Source organism: Amblyraja radiata, chromosome 48, assembly GCF_010909765.2.
Source record: "Amblyraja radiata isolate CabotCenter1 chromosome 48, sAmbRad1.1.pri, whole genome shotgun sequence".
Lineage (NCBI taxonomy): Eukaryota > Metazoa > Chordata > Chondrichthyes > Rajiformes > Rajidae > Amblyraja > Amblyraja radiata.
The window spans coordinates 2,920,598-2,940,837 of record NC_046003.1 but is presented as its reverse complement, the minus strand read 5'-3'; the positions used below and the strand labels follow the sequence as shown (position 1 = coordinate 2,940,837).

At 48.0% G+C, this 20,240-nt stretch overlaps 1 long non-coding RNA gene across 1 annotated transcript; it reads left to right on the top strand.

The window, feature by feature from the left end:
* Positions 1 to 5,118: 5,118 nt before the first annotated feature.
* LOC116968959 lies at positions 5,119 to 20,189 on the top strand. Its single transcript, XR_004410567.1, has 3 exons — positions 5,119 to 5,499; positions 8,493 to 8,495; positions 20,180 to 20,189. It is a non-coding gene; the product is annotated as an uncharacterized LOC116968959 (long non-coding RNA).
* Positions 20,190 to 20,240: the final 51 nt, after the last annotated feature.

Genomic DNA, 20,240 nt, shown 5'->3' with positions numbered 1-20,240 from the left:
TATGTCTATCCCTCTCATCATTTTAAAGACCTCTATCAAGTCCCCCCTTAACCTTTTGCGCTTCAAAGAATAAAGACCTAACTTGTTCAACCGTTCTCTGTAACTTAGTTGCTGAAACCCAGGCAACAGTCTAGTAAATCTTCTCTGTACTCTCTATTTTGATGACATCCTTCCTATAATTAGGCGACCAAAATTGTACACCATACTCCAGAATTGACCTCACCAATGCCTTGTACAATTTTAACATTACATCCCAACTTCTATACTCAATGCTCTGATTTATAAAGGCCAGCACACCAAAAGCTTTCATTACCACCCTATCTACATGAGAGTCCACCTTCGGGGAACTATGCACAGTTATTCCTAGATCCCTCTGTTCAACTGCATTCCTCAACTCACTACCATTTACCATGTACGATGAGCGTTTGTCGGCGCTGGGCCTGAACTCGCTGGAGTTTAGATGGACGAGGGGGGGGGCTCATTGAAACGTCAGCGAATAGTGAAAGGCCTGGATGTGGCCCGTTCACACACTAGTGCGGCACGATAGTGTAGCGGTAGAGTTGCTACCTCACAGCGCAGTTCCTCTCTCTCTCCCGTTCACACACACTCTCTCACCCCACCCACTCTCTGTCTCCACCCTTTCCCACTCGCTCAATTCCCCCCCCCCCCCTTCTCTCTATCTCCTCATGGCACTGCTTATCAAATGCTGGTCATTGGGAATAGTTCAGATTAACTAATGTGCACTATCCCTCTCTATGAAACATGGTAAACCTGTGTGTAAAGTTTGCGTCAGGTACAGCATTAAAACATACACTGCTTTTAAACGGTAACCTGACAACTGTTTGGATATTTAGTCACCACTAAACTCTCGCCTTGAATCAGATGAATGAAACATCAACTGGTGACCATATTTATCAAAGATACAGATTAAAAGAGGAAAACGCCATATTATTGCCTTTCCAATAAATTGGTCATTTATAATATCAATCCCTGCTGCTCATTGAAGTGTTGATTTCACTTTCTACCGGTACCAGATTTACACTGCATGATGGGAGATATCCTCTCTTGGCTTACTTGATAAACAATCACATCAATAAATTCTGCGTGTGTGTGTGTGTGTGTGTGCGTGCGTGCGTGCGCGTATGCGTGCGCGTGCGCGTGTGCGTGTGCGTGTGCGTGTGCGCGTGCGTGTGCGTGTGCGCGCGTGTGTGTGTGTGTGTGTGTGTGTGTGTGTGTGTTTGTGTGTGTGTGTGTGTGTGTGTGTGCGTGTGTGTGTGTGTGCGTGCGTGTGTGGGTGCGTGCGTACGTGCGCGCGTGCGTGCGCGTGCGCGTGTGCGTGTGCGTGTGCGCGTGCGTGTGCGTGTGTGTGTGTGTGTGTGTGTGTGTGCGTGTGTGTGTGTGTGTGTGTGTGTGTGTGTGTGTGTGTGTGTGTGTGTGTGTGTGTGTGGGGGGGGGGAGCAGCATTCTATGCACCGCTTTGTGGACAGCCTAGGCGGATGAGTTGGTCATTTACACTCAGACTGATCTTGCTGTCTTTGCCGTGGGTTGGAATTCACATCTACCTGTCGACTGGTCTGAAGTAGTTCACGACAAAATAAACTATAGATTGAACGGAGCCACCGCTAGTGTGCACCGGCTGGAACTAAAATTCTCACTGGACGAATGATACAGCACCGTTACTTAACTACCTCTTTCTCAGATCTGAAGCTACACTTTAATTTTTCGCATTATGTGTTTTTCTTTCTATTGTATCCCGGAGAGAGGCAATTAGTATGTCTAACCAATGTTAATTAAGATGAAAATAACTAGTTAATGTATCTTCAAATGCCGTGTTTACCAGCGTGTATAGAGCAGCAAGATGGAGTTAGTGTTCATTACAGATGAATTATGGATACTGAACTTCAGTTAACCCTTTATAGTAAAACATTTGAAATGACAACCAGTTCCCAGTACTGTCGCACACTACCCAGATATATTTACGCCAGAGGCAACACTGACAACATTTGCCTCGAGCTGACCCACTGTAGAAGTTGAACATGTTTGCAGGATACCTATCCATGTGTGACCATTGGACAAACTGCTGTAATAATAATGTTAAACGGTGTGATTAACATGGTTTGTCCTAAAATGAATCTGTTCTACGATCCCAGCACAGAGATCCATGGCAAGTGAGGAATATCTTACTGCACTATTTGTACACACACACACCCTCCAGTTATAGAACAAAATGCTGCTTTTAAATAATGTCCAACAATCACACACTTCCCATAGACAAAGCAGGCAGCTCTGTGGAATTATTCAGCAGCGACTGCACTGTGTGGGTCTTGCCTCCGACCGTAAATGACGTCATCGACGCCATCTTACCGGTAACCTAAAATGACGTCATCGACGCCATCTCACCGATGACCGGAAATGACGGCATCGACGCCATCAGACAATATCACAAAATGAGCGCCAATTTTACACTTCTACACACTGTTCAAATAAAAGCGTTGATTCATGCTTTATCCATCTGAGAACGGTTGCAACCATTCTAAACCCCAAGAGAAACAAATTTGCAAACTTTTTGCAACAAATGTATTTTATTTTCTATAAACATTCATTTCAAAGACAATAGAGACAAATTTGCAAACTCTTCACAAAAATTACTAAAATGCCAAGTAACTTCAGACCACGTTAAACAAAATACATATCAATTGGCTGAAAAAGCTCATGGAGGGCTCACCGTGGATTAGAGCAGCAGCTCAGAGAGCCGTGATCCTTTCCCTTCGTGGGTTCGGCAGAGAGTGACTGAGGCAGGACACTTCCGGGTTTTATAGTCCCTCTCTCCCCCTGCCGCCAGAGAGAATGGGAAATTTTGTAAAAACATTAAAATGTCTGTAATTTTTCATCGACGGGAAAAATCATAGGCACGCATGCGGCGGAGCAGGCTCCAAGCGAGGTGACAAATATGACGGCCGTAGGTGGCGGCGTTCTCTCGAAAATCGCAGTACAGTGGGCCAAAAGCGGTCAAGAACAGAGATTTAGTAATATAGATTTGGACGAGGGAATTAAATGCAACATCTCCAAGTTTGCGGATGACACTAAGCTGGGGGGCAGTGTTTGCTGTGAGGAGGATGATAGGAGGCTGCAAGATGACTTGGATAGGTTGGGTGAGTGCGCAAATGCATGGCAGATGCAGTATAATGTGGATAAATGTGAGGTTATCCACTTTGATGGCAAAAACAGGAAAGTAGACTGTTATCTGAATGGAGGCCGATTAGGAAAAGGGGAGATGCAACCAGATCTGGGGGTCATGGTACACCAGTAATTGAAAGTAGGCATGCAGGTGTAGCAGATAGCGAAGAAAGTGAATGGTATGTTAGCATCCATGGCAAAACGATTTGAGTGTAGGAGCAGCGCGGTTCTACAGCAGTTGTACAGGGCCTTGGTGAGACCACACCTGGTGTTTGGTCTCCGAATATGAGGAAACACATTCCTGCCATAGAGGGAGTACAGAGGAGGTTCACCTGACTGATTCATGGGATGGCAGGACATTCATATGAAGAAAGACTGGGAAGTCTCGGCTTGCATTCGCTAGAATTTAGAAGATTGAATGCACCCAGAGAACCTGCCTCCACCGTCCTCTGAAGCAGATAATTCCACAGACTCACAACTCTCTGTGAGAAAAAGTAATTATTCTTCTCCGTTCTAAATGTCTTACTCATTCTTATACGGTGGACCCTGGTTCTGGACTACCCCAAAATCGGCATCATGTTTTATGCCTCTAGCTTGTCCAACCCTTTAACAATCTTATGTTTTAATGATATTTTCTCCCTCCCCACATCTCCTCTCATCCTAAACTCCAGAGTGTACAAGCCCAGCTGCTCCATTATCTCAGCATACGACAGTCCAGCCATCCCGGGATTAACCTGGTACTCCCTCAATAGCAAGAATATCCTTCCTCAAATTAGGGGACCAAAACGGCACACAATACTCCAGGTGTCGCCTCACTAGGGCTCTGTGCAACCGGAGAAGGACCTCTTTGCTACTATGTTAAATTCCTCTTGGTATAAAGGCCAACCTGCTATTTCTTTTCTTCACTGCCTGCTGAACCTGCATGCTTACATTCATAGACTGATGAACAAGGACCGCCCAGATTCCGTTATACTTCCCCTTTTCTCAACTTGATGCCATTTAGATAGCAATCTGCCTTCCTGTTTTTGCTACCAAAGTGCATAACCTCACATTTATCCGCATTAAACTTCATCTGCCCTGTGAGACGGGAGAGATAGAGGGGAGAGAGAGCTGAGAGAGAGGGAGGAGAGAGCGGAGAGTGAGAGAGTGGAGAGAGAGGGGAAAAAGAGGGGAGAGAGGGGAGAAAATTGAGGAGAGAGGGGAAAGAGTGAGATGGAGAAAGAGAGAGAGGGGAGAGTGAGGGGTTAGAAAGTGAGCGGTTAGAGAGAGAGTGAAATTATGGGTGGGATAGAGGGGGTGGGGTGAGAAGGGAATAGGTAGAGGGGGGATAGAGATAGGTAGTTAGAGGGGAGAGAGAAACATAAGGAGAGGGAGAGGGAGCCAGGGGTGAGAGAGATTAGAGGAGAGAGGCAGAGAAGCACTGCGAGATGGACTGAGAGGTAGAGGCTGGACTGACCGAGTAGGGACTGAGTAGAGAGGAGAGAGACGAAGATAGATTTCGAGACGTTGAAGCTGAGTAGAGGGTGAAGAGACAGAAGAGATGAGATGAGATGAGAGAGAGTTTTTGAGAGGAGACGAGATGAGAGAACGAACACGAAGGGGACCGACGAGGAGAAGGCGAGGAAGATGAGGCGAGAGGAGAGAGAGAGAAGAGAGAGAGAGTAAGATGAGAGAGAGAGAGATGAGAGCGAGAGCGAGAGCGAGAGAGAGAGAGGAGAGAGAGAGACTGAGAGAGAGAGAGATAGAGAGAGAGAGAGAGAGAGAGAGAGAGAGAGAGAGAGAGAGATAGGGGTGAAGAGAAGGGAGTGAGAGAGAGAGAAGGAGAGAGAGAGAGAGAGAGAGGGGGGCGAGGGAGAGGGGGAGAGACGAGAGGGAAAGAGAGGGGAGAGAGCGAAGCAGAATCAGAATCAGAATCAGAATCAGAATCAGAATCACACTTTATTCGCCAAGTATGTTTTGCAACATACCAGGAATTTATTTGGCCAGGTCAGTCATACAATTAGAAACAACCGATCACTCAAAACAAATTTTAACATGAATATCCACCACAGTGACTCTTGTTCCTCACTGTCATGGAAGGCGAAATAAAGTTCAAGTCCTTCATTTTGTCCTTCCTGGGTCGGGGTCTCGAGCCTTGCGTTGACGGGACGATCTTGGCTCCCGTAGCTGGCGGAGTTCGGGCCCTCCGCGTCGAGGTGATCAAGCTCCTGCATCGGGGGATGTCGGTTCCCCGCGCCAGGCGACCGGACCACACGTCGGGGCTGGTCGGAGCACACGTCGGAGCCCCCGACTCTGCCTCACCCGAGACTACGAGCCCCTGATGTTGATTCGGCGGTGGTCAAGGTGGGAGTGATCCCAGGCAAGAGATCCGCTTCGATGTTAAGTCCGCGCCCCGCGGTGGGGCTCACGACAGTCCGAGCAGGCTTCCAGCTCCATCGATGGTAGGCCGCAGATCCCGGAGAATGTGATCCGAAAATTGATCACATCTTTGGCAAGGTAGGAACTTGAAAATGAGTTTCCCACGATCCCCTCCCCCTCCCCCCACATAATACAAACCGAAGAACATTAAAACAAACTTTCACAAACTATAATATAAGAAAAATCAAGAAAACATCTAACAGACTGCCGGCAGGGCTGTCATCTCCATGGCGCCCAGGTGGGCCTGATTGCAATCGCTTCCCAAGCCACTGGTCTTCATTTGGCCTGTAATTCTCTTCATCCACACATTCCTCATGTTGTTCTGCTGAAGTTTCAGCTCCAGTATCATCATGTTGTCTTCCTTCCGCTTTCTTCGTCCCGCCTTCATTTCTTTCTGCACCCGTTCTAACTCCTCCCTGTCACCATTCCTGAAGGCCCTCTTCTTCTGGTTTAGAAAGGCCTTGATGTAAATCGTGTCCCACGGCGGGATGTCAGGGAAACATCATAGTCTCCTCATGGACAATGTTATCCACACAGAACATTATGTAACTGGTAACAGAGTCCGTAAGTCTATCAATATCCTTCAGATTGCGTCCCAGTATGTACAAGAGGAGCATTCTGGAACACCTACTGCCATATATGAGGATAGATGAGGTGCATTTGAACCCCTGTGGGTCTCACCAGGAAGGACTGATGGTGGTCCCAGAATGGAGATAGATGAGGAGCTATAGAGATAGGTATTACATCGCTAGCAGTTGCAAGGGAGGTATCTCGGGGAGGAATGGGTGATCCAAGGATTTGCCGAGGGTGCGGTCTCGGTGGAAAGCAGAGACGGTTAGAGATGTGTCTCGTTCTGGGATAATGTTGGAGGTAACGGAAATGTCGGATGATAATAAGTTGGATTCTGAGGCTGATGATCGAGTACCAGGATAACGTTATCTTTGTTCCCTGGAAAGGACAGGGAGGGAGAGCAGGACCACGGGTATAGATGAGTCTCAGGCGATGGGTCCATTTATGACAGCAAGGGGAAGCGATCTATAATAAAGAGAAACGACAACTGTGAATTCAAAGAACAGAACGCCTCGACATGGGAACACTCGCTGTCTCCTCCTAGTAATACACTTCTTCTGGTCCTGATATTTCACCTGCCCAGCATCCGCATCCAACACATCATGCTCCATCAATTCCTTCAACTCCAAAATCATCACATCCAGTCACATATTATCATCTCCACCCTTCTCCGCATTGCGCAGACACGGCTCTCTCCCTATTTCCTTAGTTCACAACCATTCCCACCCAAACCACCCCTTCCCCAAGTGTTATTCCCAGCAAACGCAGGACATATAACATCAGCCCCATATGACGTATGCCTCAAACATTGTCATAAACCATATCGCCTCAGCAGATAGACCCTCCTCAACATTCAACCACATCGCCCGTTTCTATTTTTACACAACAGGACTGTCCAGGTAGGCCCATTTTGCCACCTGCACTTGTTGCACTTATCTCATTATAAACTGTCCTCCTTTTCCTCTGCGACTGTGGCTGATGGAGCTCCTTCATTTCTCGGCCTTGTGCTCCCATTCTCCTTTCTCCGAACAGAAGTGGGTTTCCCAAATCCTCACCTCTTGCCGCATCCTATCAAGCTTCACAACCAGTGCGTTAACCTTCGTATTTCACGCCAGCTGCAACGAGATCCGGTACTTCATCTTTTTCACAGAATTCAATCTCTATTATTCTCACTTCTGCCCATCCCTCTCAAGCCACCCTTCTCTGACTGCTAATACATTCCACTTCCATCGTGGGAGATGCTATACTTCCTCCCTCACCGTCGTCCAGGGACGTCAGCAGACAATCCTGGCTAGATAATATTTATCATGCCCATTCTCCCACCTCATCCTCTACATTTCTTTCTCGCGATGTGACCCCTTCTACGTCGGCGAGACCAAATGGCGATTAGATGGCCACTGGTGAGGGCTTCAATTTAACTTCTCATATTCACACACATCTAGCCATCGTCAGCCGTCTTTCTAACGAGGGTAAGACCCAATGCACACTGTCCTAAAAATACCGTACATTCTGCTTGAGTAGCCTACAGCCCAAGATTCCGATTTCAGGGAAGCCTTCAATGTTACAATTTCTTCACCTATTTGATTCACCTCTTCTCATCCCATTTGCCTATACCTATAACCCCCTTTATTATACCTATAATCCGCACAATACATTTTCGCCCCTTCCTGTTTCATCCACCACCCAGCCGTACATTTCACCCACCGCGAACCATCCCCCATCTCGTTCAATTCGACCTGAATCTCTTCTTTGGTGGTCCCTTTTATCACGTATTACTGTCACATACAAGCACCGTTAGGCTTTGTGTCCCCCCGCTGGTCACCCTCCAGATTTTGTCTCACCTCGACCAAGTGGCAGAAACTATTTTCCTTGTTTGCTGCCACCTACCATCACACAACTACAGATGTCTACTAATTACAAACCCCTCTCCCATCTGCCCCACATCCACCACTCCTCCTTGGTTAAACTGTCTGCCAGGTCTCTCTTTCACTGCTCCCAGATCCCGCTTTACATTGGCTATCCTTCCACTGCACTCTTTTACCTGCTGCACGGTTTCGATCCAAAATGGCTTCCGTTCGTTTCGGCCATTGAGCTGCTACAACAGTTTATGTTTGCTTAACTTTTCAGCAAGGAGGGAGAGTTCCTTGTGTCCCGCTCATCTGTGTATTTTAGTTCTATCGCCTTTATTGCAGCAGCGACCCACTCTCCAAATCAGTATTTCTTTTTCTCCTTCTTTCGTATTTGTCTCTGCCTTCCCGCTCAATGATGATATTGACAATATTGAAATGGTTCAGAAAATATTTACGAGGATGTTGTCAGCACTAGAGGGTGTGAGCTATAGGGAGTGGATAAGTGGGTGGGGTCTCTATTCCATGCAGCGTAGGAGGATGAGGAGATCTTATGGAGGTGTACTAAATCATGAGAGGAATAGATTGGGAAGATGCATAGTGTCATTTATCCAGCGTAGGGAATCGAGGACCAGAGGACATAGGTTCAAGGTGAAGGGAAAAATATTTAATAGGAATCTAAGGGGTAACATTTCACACAGAGGGTCGTTGAGTGTACGGAACAAGCTGCCAGAGTACGTAGTTGAGGTTGGGACTATCCCATCGTTTAAGAAACCGTTATCTAGGTCTGGTTTGGACGGTTATGGATCAAGCACAGGCAAGTGTGACTAGGGTAGCTAGGACATTGTTGGCCGGTGTGGGCGAGTTTGGCCGAAGGGCCTGTTTCTGCACTGTTTCAATCTCTGACTCTATGATTCTGTCAGCACTACACACAGTGTTTCACTACCCCAGTACTACCCACAGTGTGTCATAAGAAATAGTACTGTCGCACAGTGCGGCACTCCATCAGTGCTACCACACAGTGTGTCACTCCATCAGAATTACCCTTGAATGTATCACAGCGTAAGTACTACCCACAGTCCCTCACTCCATCAATTCTACCCCAGAGTATGTCACTACACACGTACTACCCTACATAGTGTATCTCCATCGGTACTACTCCACATTATGCCATTGCACCAGTACTGCCCCACAGTGTGTCACTCCGTCAGCACTACTCCACAATTTGTCATAAGAAATAGTACTACCACACAGTGTGTGACGTCATCAGAACTACCTTAGAGTGTGTTTTTGCATAAGTTCTATCCCACATTGTGCGAATCCGTCAATACCACTCCACAGCATGTCTCCCCATCAGTGCTACTCCACACTATGTCACTCCATCAGTACAACACAGAGCGTGTCACTTCGTCAGTGCAACCCCACACTATGTCATTCCTTCAATACTACCCCACATTGTTTTTCTCCATCAATCCTACCTTAAGTTTGTCATTTCTTCAGTACTACCCAACATTGTACCTGTCCAGCAGTATTACCCAATAGTATGTTACTCCATCTGTACTACCTTAAGTATGTCATTCCATCTGCACTAACCCACAGTGTGTCACTTCATCAGTACTATTCCACAGTGTGTCAATCCATTGTTACAACTCCAGAGTGTGTTATTCCATTAGTATTACAGCACAGTTTGTCATAGCAAAAATACGACATCACAGTGTATCAATTCATCAGTACTACCACACTTTGTCTCTCCAGAAAACTATCACTGAATGTCATAACATGGAGTCTCCACCACAGTGTGTCATTCCATCAATATTACTGCATTGTGTGTCTGTTCATCAGTACTACACCAATGTTGCATTCCATCAGTACTTCCCTACAGTGTGTCACCAGATCAATACTACTTGATAGTGTGTCACTCCTTCAGTATCCCCCCCCCCTCAGAGTTTCACTCCATCAGTACCACTTCACGGTGTCTCACTCCACCAATAGCACCACAGAGTGTCACTACATCAGTATTGCCCCACAGTGTGCCCCTCCATCAGCTGTACCCCGCAGTGTGTCAGTCCCAGTGCTACCCTACATGTTTAACTCAATCTGTACAGCCCTAAATTATGTCACTGCATCGTACAACTCCAGAATTCGAACTCATCAATTCTACCCCACAGTGTATCAGTCCATCAGTTGTTGTTGTTCGTCCTTCGTAGTCGAAGAAGACCATGACTTCAGTGTTTTTGTTTGTGTTTCCGGAGGTGACTGGTGAGACCGAGCCGGGCCCGGAAGGCTCGCCCGCATATGGAACACCGTTGTGTGGGCGCTGCAGGAGAAGTTGTGGTGTCTCCGAGCTTCTGCGATGCGCTTCTTCTCAGCTGCACGCGCTCCTGTTGTCTTGTTTCGCTCGTTGGGCGGTACGGGTCATGAAGTCACGACTTGCGGTTGACTTGGATTAAAAGATTAGAGTTGCGCAAATCGTCAACCTCACTCTCTCGTCCCCGGTCTATTAGGATCCAGTGGCAAGTCTTAGTCAAGACGGCTGGCGATAGGTCAGGCTGTAGTGGAAACCAACAGCGGGATATACGTCGTCTGACACAGAAGCGAACGCATTCCAACAGTACCAGTCTACAGTGTGTCACTCCATCAGTCCAATCGCGCAGTGTGTCACTCCATCAGTCCAATCGTGCAGTGTGTCACTCCATCAGATCTATGACAGAATGTGTCATACCATCAGTACTACCCCACAGTGTGCCTCGCCATCAGTACTTCAACATAACGTGGCATTACATCATGACTATCCCACATTGTGTCATTCAAATGGTTCAAGCTCAATGTGCATCAATGGGTACTACCCCACAGTGCGTCATTACAACGGTACTAGCTCAATGTGCATGAATGTGTGCTACCCCACAGTGTGTCATCACATCAGAACAATTGCAGAGTGTTGTTCCAGCAGTGCTAACCCAATGGGTATCACTCCACCAGTACTACACTCAGTGTGTCATCCTATCAGTGTAGCCCCACTGTGTATGGCTCCATCAGTATTACCCCAATGCCATTCACTCAATCAGTACTGCCCCACAGTGTGTCATTGCGTCTGTGGTATGCCACAATCTGCCACCCCATCACAACCACCTCACAGTGTATTAATGTATCAGTACAACCGCGCAGTGTCTCACTCCATCGTACGACTCCGCAGTTTGTTATTCGATTAGTACTACTCCACAGTGTGCCATTGCATCAGCTCTAACCCACAGTGTGTCACTCCATCTGTGCCACCATTAATAGTGTCTCTCCATAACAATACAACGCCGTGTATCACTCCTTCAGTACAACCCACAGTTTGTCACTCTGTCAGTATAGTTTTAATGTGCAATTTGAGAAGGAGAACGTTAAATCTGAAGTGTGAGTGATGCAGTTGAACAATGGGGACTATGAAGGCAAGAGAGGGGAGCTGCCCAAGGTAGATTGGATAGGGATCCTAGCAGGAATGACAGTGTAACAGCAACGGCATGAATTTCTGGTCATCATCCGGAAGATGCAGGATAATTTCATTCCAAAAAGGAAGAAATATTCTAAGGGGAGTATGAGGCAACCGTGGCTGACAAGAGAAGTTAGGGATAGAATAAAACTAAAAGAAAAGATGTATAACACAGCTAAGAGTAGCCGGAAGCCAGAGAATTGGGAAACTTTCATAGGACAACAGAACGGGAAAAAAACGGGCAATACAGGCTGAAAACATGAAGTACGAGGGGAAGCTGGCCAGGAATATAAAGAAGGACAGTAAAAGCTTCTTTCGATATGTTAAGGGAAAAAGAGTAGCAAAGTGAAATGTGGGTCACTTGAAGACAGACACGGGTGAAATTATTATGGGCAACAAGGAAATGGCAGAAGAGTTGTACAAGTACTTCAGATCTGTCTTCACTAAGGAAGGAAGAAACAATCTCCCAGGTGTACTGGAGGACAGAGGATCTAAGGAGGTAGGGGAGCTGAAATAAATTTTCATCAGGCGAGAAATAGTATTGGGTAGGCTAATGGGACTGAAGGATGATAAATCCCCTGGGCCTGATGGTCTGCATCACAGGGTCCTCAGGGAGATGGCTCTAGAAATAGTGGACGCATTGGTGATCATTTTCCAAATTTCAATAGATTCAGGATCAGTTCCTGTGGATTGGAGGATAGCTAATGTTATCCCACTTTTCAAGATAGGAGCGAGAGAGAAAACAGGGAATTACAGACCAGTTAGCCTGACTTCGGTGGTGGGAAAGATGCTGGAGTCAATTATTAAAGAGGTAATAATGGGGCATTTGGATAGCGGTAAAAGGATTAGTCCAAGTCAACATGGATTTATGAAAGGGAAATCATGCTTGACTAATCTTCTGGAATCTTTTGAGGATGTGACAAGTAAAATGGATGAAGGGGAGCCAGTGGATGTAGTGTATCTAGACTTTCAGAAAGCCTTTGATAAGGTCCCGCACGGGAGACTGGTGACTAAAATTAGAACACATGGTATTGGGGGTAGGGTGTTGACATGGATAGAAAATTTGGCAGACCGGAAGCAAATAGTAGGGATGAACGGGTCATTTTCAGAATGGCAGGCAGTGGCGAGTGGAGTGCCGCAAGGCTCGGTGTTGGGGCTGCAACTGTTTACCATATATATTAATGATTTGGAAGAGGGAATTAGGAGCAGCACTAGCAAGTTTGCGGATGACACAAAGCTGGGTGGCAGTGTGAACTGTGAAGAGGATGTTAGGAGGTTGCAGGGTGACCTGGACAGGTTGAGTCGGTGGGCAGATGCATGGCAGATGCAGTATAATATAGATAAATGTGAGGTTATCTACTTTGGCGGCAAAAACAATGCAGCAGATTATTATCTCAATGGGGTTAGGTTAGGTAAGGGGGAGGAGCAGCGAGACCTGGGTGTCCTTGTACACCGGTCACTGAAAGTTGGCTTACAGGTACAGCAGGCAGTGAAGAAATCTAATGGAATGTTAGCCTTCATAACAAGAGGATTTCAGTATAGGAGTAAAGAGGTTCTTCTGCAGTTGTATAGGGCTCTGGTGAGACCACATCTGGAGTATTGTGTGCAGTTTTGGTCTCCTAATTTGAGGAAGGACATCCTTGTGATTGAGGCAGTGCAGCGTAGGTTCACGAGATTGACCCTGGGATGTCTGGACTGTCATATGAGGAAAGATTGAAAAGACTAGGCTTGTATTCACTGGAGTTTAGAAGGATGAGGGGGATCTTATAGAAACATATAAAATTATAAAAGGACTGGATAAGCTAGATGCAGGAAAAATGTTCCCAATGTTGTGCAAGTCCAGAACCAAGGGCCACAGTCTTAGAATAAAGGGGAGGCCATTTAAGACTGAGGTGAGAAAAAACATTTTCACCCAGAGATGTGAATTTATGGAATTCCCTGCCACAGAGGGCAGTGGAGGCCAAATCACTGGATGGATTTAAGAGAGAGTTAGAAAGTACCCTAGGGGCTAGTGGTGTCAAGGGATATGGGGAGAAGGCAGGAACGGGTTATTGATAGGGGCGGATCAGTGGTATGAAACTGCACTTGAATTCGCCGGCCTTGCACACTGCCTAACGTGGTAGGAAACTGCACTTGAATTCGGTGGCCTTGCACCCTGCCTCAAGAGGTAGGAAACTGCACTTGCATTTGGTTGCCCTGCTTGAAATGGAATTTCAAGGAATAGCCTTGAGTCAACTGCCAGCCCACCAGCCGTGAGTGAGTGAGCTGCCAGCACACCAGGCTTGAGTGACTGAGCTGCCATCCCAAGAATCCATTCGGCCCACAATGCCCATACTATCCCTCTGGAAACCAGTCCCTTCAGCCCACAACGCCCATACTAGCGCTCCAGAACCTCCCCCCCCCCTCCCCCACTGGCCACTAATATTGGAATTGGTGGGGAGGTGAAATACTGCGTTGGGGGACCAGCCCTCCCGTGTGAACATGAGACCTAACGGGTCCCACTTAGTCCTGTACTAACTAGCGTAGGCAAGCTTTTGATAATATAAAGCACATAATAGGCAGTCACTACTAACAAGCACTATAATTGGCTAGTATGAAATAGCCAATCTACATCTTTCCTTGTAGAAATTAAAGAAATATCGGTTGCTGAGCAACATGGGTGGAATGTTTGTTTTTGGGGGGGGGGGGGGTTTATTTGTTTATTAGAAGTACAGTAAATTACATTAATACACATCACATATATCTTATTACATTTGTTGTACCACTTCATTTTTCGAGCTTTAAAAAAGGTAGAAATAAAAGAAGTAAGGAAATTGAGCAAGAGTCGTGAAGGTGCAGGAAAGTGTTGGAATAAGAAAGCCCCTTAGGGAAGTTAGAGAAGGAAGTAAAGAAAGGAAATAGACCCTAGAAAAGAAAGAAGAAAAAAAAGGAGAAACAATCGCTCTATTATAACACAAAACTCGGCAAAAAATGATATACCAACCGTGTGTTTTTTTTACCCCCCGTACATGCGTGGAATGTTAATAACACATTTGGGATAGTCTGCAAAATTACACAAAATCACCATATCTAACGAGTGGCCTGCAAACCTGTCAGGCCCGTGTGCGGTACGAGTCCGCCTCACCCCCTTTTACCGGAGAAAATACCGGGGAGGGAATTGTGGAAACGACCGGCGACCAGATGGCAGGGAGGGTGACGAGATAGACGAGCTGATCGCCAAGCACCGTGGAAACGATAGTTGGCAGTGGGACCGACCGTGGGAGGGTATACGAAATGCTAGACATCTGGATACGGAGTCGGAGGACGCGGTTCCTTCACCGGAAGCCTAGGTTGACAGTTGCGTCTGTAGATGGCTCCGTCCGCTTCAACCAGATAAGAGTGCGGTTCTTTGGCAGGGCTTGGATGTGACCCAGATGTGCATGGCCCTTGTTGGTCTGGAGACGAACCATTTGTCCACGTGCGAGAGGTTTAAGTGGCTTGCTGGATTTGTCGAAGAAGCGCTTCTGCGTGTAACGTTTGAATTGTAGTTGTTTCTGGACTGCAGGCGGGGAACGAACTTGTGGCTGCAAAAGCTGCTGGGACACAGGTAGGGGAGCACGGGTTTGGTGAGACATCAGTCGTTGCGCTGGGGAACCCAATATGGGATCGCGTGCAATATTCCGTATGCCATGCGTGACAGAATACACAATGAACTCAAGCGCATGGTCTCCATGGGTTTTATTGCTGAAGTTACTGACCCGTCTGACTGGGTTTACACAGTGGTGGTCGCAACAAAGAAAAACAAGGAGGAGATCCGTATCTGCATAAACCCCAGAGATCTGAACACTGCCATCAAATGCCTGCATTACCCAATGCCAACAACAGAAGAAGATGCTGCCCAGATAGGCAATGCATCAGTATTCTCCGTTCTAGATGCCAAAAGCACGTTTTGGCAGATTCCACTGGACCCAAACTCGTCCAATCTCACTACGATCATCACCCCCTTTGGCCGATACATATTTCTGAGAATGCCCTTTGGCATCAAATTCACCAGCAAAGTTTCCCAGCGCACTACGGAACAATTGTTTGCAGAGTACCCATGCACCATCATTGTTGATGATATTCTCATCTACAGACGTGATTTGACTGAACACAATGTCAATCTGAAGAAAGTACTTGATCATGCCAAAGACATTCAGCTCAAACTCAATCCCACTTCTGACACCATGTAATGATTGACTCGAACACATATCAAGATACAAAATGTTTATTTAATCTACTTACAGCAAGGATCTGCAGACTTTACATTTCCTAGCTGCTACTCATACTAACTAGCGTAGGCAAGCTCTTCATAATATAAAGCACATAATAGGAAGAATCACTACTAACATGCATTATAATGGCTACTATGAAAGGACGAGGAAGAGTGACAGTAACAGTAAACGGGGAGAGGGGAGAGGGGGAGTGAGAATAACATCACAAGTTTGAATGACATTTTATACCATGCAGCCATGACAGAAATACACACATGAACACAATTTAACACACACGTCCATCACAGTGAATCTCCAGGCACCTCCTCACTGTGATGGAAGGCAAACGGTCTTATCTCTTCCTTGCTTGTTCTCCCGCTGCATCGAGGCAATCGAGGCTCTTGATGTTGAACCCGCCACCGGATGATGGTAAAAAAGTTTCCCCCACCCCCCACATATCTATCTATCTATCTATTATATAAAAGTCTGCGGCTGCCGCCTTCCGTCCGTCCGCCTGCCTGTCTGCCTTTTGATTCGTTTCCATCGTGTGATGTCACAATGCCCAATGCTCACAGATGTCCAATCGGGATGGATCCATTTACATATGCCTTTGCACCAGCCCCAGCCCCAGCCCCTGGTGAACATCCCATTGTGTGATGTCACAATGCCCAATGCTCAAAGACATTCTTGCCATAGAGGGAGTACAGAGAAGGTTCACCAGACTGATTCTTGGGATGTCAGGACTTTCATATGAAGAAAGACTGGATAGACTCGGCTTGTACTCGCTAGAATTTAGAAGATTGAGGGTGATCTTATAGAATCTTATGTTTCTATGTTTCCCTCTCATCACCCCTCTCCCTCTCCCTCTCCCACCCATCCCTCTCTCCCCCACCCCCGTTCACTCTCTACCCCACCCCCTTCCCTCTCCCCCCGCCCCGTTCCCCTATCCTCTGTCCCTCTTCCACCACTCCCCCTACCCCTCCCACCCCACTCTTCCACTTCTCTCCCCCCTTCCCCCTCCACTCTACCTCCCCACTCTTTCCCCTCCCTCCCCCCACCCCTCTCCCCCTCCCTCCCTCCCCATCCCTCCCCTCCCAATCTCTCTCCCAATCCCCCTCTCTCACCACCTACCCTGCTCTCCTTTCCCTCCCAAATCTGACCCGTTTCCTCCTCCTCCTCTCCCCTCCCTCCCCTCTTCTCACCCCCCCTCCCCCCACCTGTGTGTTTGGGGTGTGGTTAATGTGAGTGTGATGCCGCAGCCCCCCCAATTCACCCCCCCCCCAACCCGCAAACGCCGTTGGGGAAACAGACCCAACGGGTCTGCACTTGGTTTAGTACATAACTAAAAATAGACTAAAACATACATCTAACAAGACAAAAAGAACAAAGATAGGAAAGACAGATGGACTGCGGGCGAGCCGCAGCTGCTTGGGCAACGCCAACACTTCTGTTTTCCCGGGTGCTCCGGTTTCTTCCCACACTCCAAAGATGTACAGGTTTATATGTTAATTGGCCTGGTATAAATATCCCTAGTGTGTGTAGGACAGCCTTAGTATGGGGTGATCGCTGGTCAACGTGGACTCGCTGGGCTAAAGGGTCTGTTTCCACGCTGTATCTCAAAACACAGTTCTGTCACTAAAAAACAAGACATGCAGGTGTTCAAGTTGTTGATTTTGTGACCGGACGTGTTTACGATGCAATAACATTTTATTTATCCCAGGAGGAAAATTGATCTGCCAACAGCCATGAAAACACAAAATACATGAAACATGAGGGGCAGATGGAGTCAATAGAGGGGAGGTTGGTGCAGAGAGTGAGGAGAGAGAGAGATGAGCAGAGAAAGTGGGCGGAGGGAGGGTGCACACAGAGAGGGGTTGAGCTGGGGCTCATTTTGATCTGAGCTCGATCTCGCTGTACAGATCCCGGTCACCGACATTCAGCTGCTGTGAGGAGAGAAACACAGGTTACAGGAATAGAATAAACAGCGCACGATGTAGGGGCCGGGAGGGAGGGGTTTACTGAGACACGGAAGGGTGAAGGGGCCAGAGGGGAGATGGGGTTACACAGACAGGGAGGGGTGAAGGGGCCAGAGGGGTTACAACGACATGGAGGGGTGTAGGGGCCGGGAGGGAGGGGTTTACTGAGACACGGAGGGGTGAAGGGGCCAGAGAGGAGATGGGGTTACACAGACAGGGAGGGGTGAAGGGACCATGGGGGAGATGCGGTTACACAGACAGGGAGGGGTGTAGGGGCCAGGGGGGAGATGGGGTTACACAGACAGGGAGGGGTGAAGGGGCCAGGGGGGAGATGGGGTTACACAGACAGGGAGGGATATAGGGGCCAGGGGGGAGATGGGGTTAAACAGACAGGGAGGGGTGTAGGGGCCAGGGGGGAGATGGGGTTACACAGACAGGGAGGGGTGAAGGGGCCAGGGGGGAGATGGGGTTACACAGACAGGGAGGGGTGAAGGGGCCAGGGGGGAGATGGGGTTACACAGACAGGGAGGGGTGTAGGGGCCAGGGGGGAGATGGGGTTACACAGACAGGGAGGGGTGAAGGGGCCAGGGGGGAGATGGGGTTACACAGACAGGGAGGGGTGAAGGGGCCAGGGGGGAGATGGGGTTACACAGACAGGGAGGGGTGAAGGGGCCAGAGGGGAGATGGTTACAGAGTCTGGGCGTGGAGGGACTTTCACTGAGCTCAGGGGGTGGGGGTTCATGGGAGTGAATGTTGGGGTGTGGAAGGCACAGGATAAGGTTTTAGCTGCAGGGGAGTGGGGCACGGACAGGGTCGGTGTTGTTCAGTACGTGGAACGGGACAAAGCGGGGAAGTGGGGTCCGAGGATGTTTCCACTAGTGGGAGAGTCTAGGACCAGAGGCCACTGCCTCAGAATTAAAGGATGTTCCTTTAGGAAAGAGATGATGAGGTATTTCTTTCATCAGAGGGTGGTGAATCTGTGGAAATAATTGCCTCAGATGGCTGTGAAGGCCAAGTCGGAGAATATTTTTCAGGCAGAGATGGATAAGATTCCTGATTTGTACGGGTGTCAGCGGTTATGGGAAGAAGGCAGGAGAATGGGGCTGGGAGGGAGAGATAGATTAGCGATGATTGAACGGTGGAGTAGACTCGATGGGCTGAATGGGCTAAATCTGCTCCCATCACTAATGAACATCGAGGGTCAGTCTCAGTGGACAAAGTGGGATATGATGGAGGGATTCAGTGTGTTGAGGGGGGTCAGTATCCTGGGGGAAAGACGGTGACAGGGGGTGGGGACGGTGATGTGGGATTGGTGGGCAGGAGTCGGGGAGGTGGTTGGCGCCCGACACTGGTAGGGGGGGGGGAGGAGCGTTTAGTTCAGTTTAGCTTTCAGTGAACATATTTTGTTGCAGCATGCTAACCAGTCAGCGGAAAGACAATGCATGGTTACAATCGAGCCATTTACGGTGTAGAGACACATGATAAGGGAATAATATTTAGTGCAAGGTAAAGCCAGCAAGGATAATCCGAGGGGGACCAATGAGGTAGATATTAGTTAAGGACAGCTCTCTGGTTGTGGTAGGATGGTTCAGTTGCCTGAGAGCAGCTGGGAAAAAACTGTCCCTGAATCTGGAAGTGTGCGTTTTCACACTTCTGTACATTTTGCCTGATGGGGGAGGGGAGAAGAGGGAGTGTCCGGGGTGAGACTGGTCCTTGATGATGCTGCTGGCCTTGCCGAGGCAGCGTGAGGTGCAAATGGCCGTGGTCATGGAGTTACTATCCATGGGGCAGTGCTGGTGTGGAGGGACAACAAGGAGACCAACGCTGATCTGCCTCTTTGCCACAACAGTACCAACCTGATAGGTGGATTCCTCCGGCCCATCTTCAGCTTTCCGCTCCTTCCGTGGTGTCACGGAACTTTCTGGAAGACAGAATTCCATTCAGTCCACTCACTTTCCTCTTTGCCTCTGTCTCCCTTCTCTCTTTCTTCGAGAATTCCTTCATTCATCCTCTCTCCCTCTCACTCTTCCACATTCCTTTCATCATTCATTCTCCGTACACATCTTACTCATTCAACCTCATTCACACCAGCACACCTTAATCCCTCCCTCTCTCCCTCACACATTCATTCTCTGATACACACCTTCCATTTCCCTATTTCTTCTCTCTTCCATGCCTTTTCCCATTCATTAGTGCTGGTGTCAGTGGTTATGGGGAGAAGGCAGGAGAATGGGGTTAGGAGGAAGAGATAGATCAGCCATGATTGAATGTTGGAGTAGATTTGATGGGCCGAATGGCCTAATACTTCTCCTATCACATGACCTGAATCATCCTTTCTCCCATTGTAATTTTCACCGGATCATCTCTCTGGGAAGGGGTTTGGCTCGACTGAAACTCTGTGGAGGGGTAATTCTTGTGACCTATTGATACGTGGAAGTGAATGGGAAAAGGATTGGGTGTATGAGGAGTGTAGGCAGTGGGGAGAAAGTGGGAGGGGGTTTCAGTTGATGGGGAGTGTGGGGAGAGGGACAGAATGGGGAGGGAG